This window comes from Bos indicus x Bos taurus, chromosome 1 (genome assembly GCF_003369695.1).
Source record: "Bos indicus x Bos taurus breed Angus x Brahman F1 hybrid chromosome 1, Bos_hybrid_MaternalHap_v2.0, whole genome shotgun sequence".
Lineage (NCBI taxonomy): Eukaryota > Metazoa > Chordata > Mammalia > Artiodactyla > Bovidae > Bos > Bos indicus x Bos taurus.
Genome location: NC_040076.1, coordinates 86,028,383 through 86,032,830, shown reverse-complemented (window position 1 = coordinate 86,032,830; position 4,448 = coordinate 86,028,383).

Genomic DNA, 4,448 nt, shown 5'->3' with positions numbered 1-4,448 from the left:
GGCCAAAGTATTGGAGTTTCAGCTTCAACATCAGTCCTTCCAATGAATATTCAAGACTGATTTTCCATAGGATTGACTGATTGAATCTCCTTACTCTCCAAGGGACTCTCAAGAGTCTTCTCCAACACCACAATTCAAAAGCGTCAATTTTTAGCTCTCAGCTTTCTGTATAGTCCAACTCTCACATCCATACATGACTACTGGAAAAACCATAGCCTTGACTAGACAGACCTTTGTTCAAAGTAATGTCTCTGCTTTTGAATATGCTGTCTAGATTGCTCATAACTTTTCTTCCAAGAAGTAGGCGTCTTTTAATTTCATGGCTGCAGTCACCATCTGCAGTGATTTTGGAGCCCAAAAATATAAAGTCTGTCACTGTTTCCAGTTTCCCCATCAATTCCCCACTAAATCTCCTTTGTGTAACTAGATTACCTGGAGAGAGTTACATTCATCCAAAGACCAGATGAGCCACAAGGGAAATGGCTTTTTTTCTTTTTAATTTTTTGGTCGTATCATGTGGCATGTGTGATCTTAGTTCCCTGACTAGGGATTGAACCCATGGCCCCTGCAGTGCAAGCATGGAACCCTAACCACTGGACCACCAGGGAAGTCCCCAGAAGTGGACATTTATTCATTCATTCATTGTATAGTCACTGAGCACCTATTATGTGACATGCTCTCTGTAGTAAGTGATAGGGACATGTATTATTGAGCAAAACTAGAGTAGGATGCTGCCTTCCAGAACTTTTGTTAACTAAGCTAGAGCATACCAAGTGCACACAGTTTGGCAAAGCTATCAGAACTCATCAGGGAAGCATGTCTGTCTGCAGGTGGGAGAGGATCAGGGGCACAACTGTCATACTATTAAAATAAGGTCTTAAAAGAGAGTTTGGGATGATTCATGTTGATATATGACAGAAACCAATGTAATATTGTAAAGCAATTATCCTTCAATTAAAAATAAATAATTTTTAAAATGAGGTCTTATCTCCTAAATTTAAGGCCAGATACTATAAAACTCTTAGAGGAAAACATAGGCAGAACAGTTTTTGACATAAATTGCAACAAAAATCTTTTTAAATCTGTCTCCCAGAGTAATGAAAATAAAAACAAAAACAATCAAATGGGACCTAATTAAACTCAAAAGCTTTTGCACAGAAAAGGAAATCATAAATAAAATGAAAAAACAACCAACAGAATGGGAGAAAATATTTGCAAACAGTGCAACAAGGGATTAATCTCCAAAATTTACAAACAGCTAATGTGACTCAATATCAGAAAAACAAACAACCCAACCAGAAAATGTGTGGAAGATCTAAATAGACATTTCTCCAAAGAAGACAGAAAGATGAACCAAAAGAACATGAAAATATGTTCAACATCACTAATTATTAGAGAAATGCAGATAAAAATACAATTAGGTATCACTTCACACTAGTCAGAATGACCATCATCAAAAAGTCCATAAAGCAATAAAAGCTGGAGAGTGTATGGAAAAAAGAGAACCCTCCTTTACCATTGGTGGGACTGTAGATTGGTACAGTCACAATGGAGTACATTACAGAGGTTCCTTAAAAAACTAACACTAGAGCTACCATATGACCCAACAATCCCACTCCTGGGTGTATATCCAGAGAAAACCATGGTTCAAAAAGATGCATGCAGCCCAATGTTCATTGCTGTACTGTTTACAATAGCCAAGATATGGAAGCAACCTAATGAATGAATAAGAAAGATGTGGTATACATATATACAATGGATTATTACTTAGCCTTGAAAAAGAACTAAATAAGTCCACTTGCAGCAGCATGGATAGACCTGAAGATTATCATACCAGATGAATTAAGCCAGAGAAAGATAAATATCATATGATTTTGCTTATATGAGAAATCTAAAAAAAAAAATGATGCAAATGAATTTATTTGCAAAACAGAAATGTTCACAGACTTAGAGCATGAATGTATCATTACTGGGGGAAGTGAGGCGGGAGGAATAGTCTGGGAGTTTGGGATTGGCATGTACACACTATCATACTTAAAGCAGAAAAGCAACAAGGACCTACTATATAGTACAGGGAACTTGGCTCAATATTTTGTATTAACCGAAATAGGAAAAGAATTTGAAAAAGAAAAGAAACTTGTATGGGTATAACTGAATCACTTTGCTGTACACCTGTAACTAACAAATCGTTACTAATCAACTATACTCCAATATAAAATTAAAATTAAAATAAATAATGTACCAATGAGAAAACAAAATATACACACTCTATAAAAAAAGAATAAGGTCTTATCTGAAACCTCAAAGATGGGTACAAAGGTTCCTGGTGAAAAGCTGAGATGAAAGTGTATTCCAGGTAGAATAATAATAATGTAATAATGTGGAAAATTTTGAGCCTGGGAGGTGGAGAGCAGCAAGAAATTACAAGCAGTTCAGCACTACTGAATGGGGAAGGGAGTGACTTTTGAGGGTAGCATTTGCCTGGGAGAGTAATATGAGATGAGTTAGAGTTAGTCACTCAGTCGTCTCCAACTCTTTGTGACCCCATGGACTGTAGCGCACCAGGCTCCTCTGTCCATGGAATTCTCCAGACAAGAATACTGGAGTGGGTTGCCATTTCCTTCTCCAAATATGAGATGAGGCAGGGAGAACTGAAAGGTACAACATCACAAAAAATTTTCATATAGACAATAAGGACACACTGAGTAATTTTAAATGGGGGAGATGAATGGAAAAGAGATCGGTAATGAGGATGCAAAACAGGGAAAGAGAAAAAAGGCAGAAGATAAGACTTTGTGACTGTTTAAAAGTGGGACCAACCAAGAGGATGGTCCTCTCATTCTGTGGGAAATACTGGGGCCGAGTGGGCTTGGGATAAGAAAAGCTAGTTCCAAAACCTGTCAACAATATTGTGCCACAAATAGAAGTGTTTTCAAAATATCCTTAAGATTATCTTATAGACGTCTAAATGTGGTTTTGCTTAGCCTTTCAAACCCTCTATATTCTCCCACTTGCTTGACAATGCCACTCTACATCATCAGAATATATAGCATCACCTACTGGTACCTGTATGTTTGTGTACATCATCAGAGTGTTATTCTCTTGGTCCAGAAAAATAGAGAAAGAAAACAAGCAGGAAACAATGTCCTGCATTTATGCTATCCTAGCAGTTAATAAAAAAAATATATTGGTATCAGCTTTCTTTGCTTCCAGTTCTGCTCTTCAAAACAAGAGAGATTTTTTTATATCCTTCTTCGTTCTGTTGTGAACTTTTTCATATTCTGTACAACAAGCCTGAATTGTTTTTATGACCAAAAGAAAAATATGTTTAACAACAATACCACCCCAAAATAATCCTTGAAAGGTAACAGGGAGTGGTGAAACTGCAAACAAAAATGCACACCCACCATATAACTACTGTATAGAAAAAGGTAGGGTAAATATACAAGGAAATGTGTGTTATGATACGTACACGCCATCCACGTGAACAAAATATAAAAACAAGTCTGGTGGAACAGGGCTGTGGCTTCCATGCTGCTACATGGACAAAGCACCATTCCACTAGGCTAAGAGATTTGGCTTTTTTATAGTTGAGGCTTTAAGAAATACCACAGAGTGGTGGCCTGCTTTAATTCAGTGAGCTATAGCTCTCCACATAATATATGGGTAAGTTTACTCAAAGCACTTTTTATGAGCTATCAATCTGTTTTCCAGCCTGCATTTGGCTACAGTTCAGGTGGCAAAGGAGAAAGGAGGAATTGTTCTATGGTTTTTGCGCTAGGGGAAATAAGTGTTACCAATTACTTTAGTGAATTGTATGTGAAGTAATTGGTGTTCTCCCGCTGTGTTTTGTAGTATTATTCACGTAAACCTATGTAAAGCTAGGTCTATATGCCATCTACTCAGTTTAGTCAAAAGTGGATGTCTGTATACTCGTGCCTGGATAGTTGGAAGTGTTAGTTTTGTCATCTCGTGTTGGGACATCACTGAAGGTATATTGAGTCCTTCCTCTTGAAATCTGTTCAGTGTGTCTACCCACACTATAAGAAATTTGTGCCATCATTGTTTTTCTTCTCTACACACTGAATGATGATTTCATGTTAGTCCTCTAGGATTACCTTACTCCAAAGTCTTTTGTGAATGAGTTTCTTAAGTTTCAGTGAGGATGCTGAAAATACAAACTATTCTACCCTCTTTTCTCATCTTCTTTTAACTCTCTCACTGAGGTTCATGTAAGTGTGGCTAGTAACGGGAGGAGAGAGAGAATGAAAGAGACAGGTGGGGGAGAGAGGGGAAAAGATGCACACATTAACCAACAGTTTTCTTTTATGAACAAGAAAATTGGCCGTTTTCCTATTAGCATATGAGGAACCTAAGAATGTCCCTTGTTGTCAAGGCAACAGCTGTTCCTTGGGTAGCTGCAATAGAAAAGAAGCCAGAGCAATCTT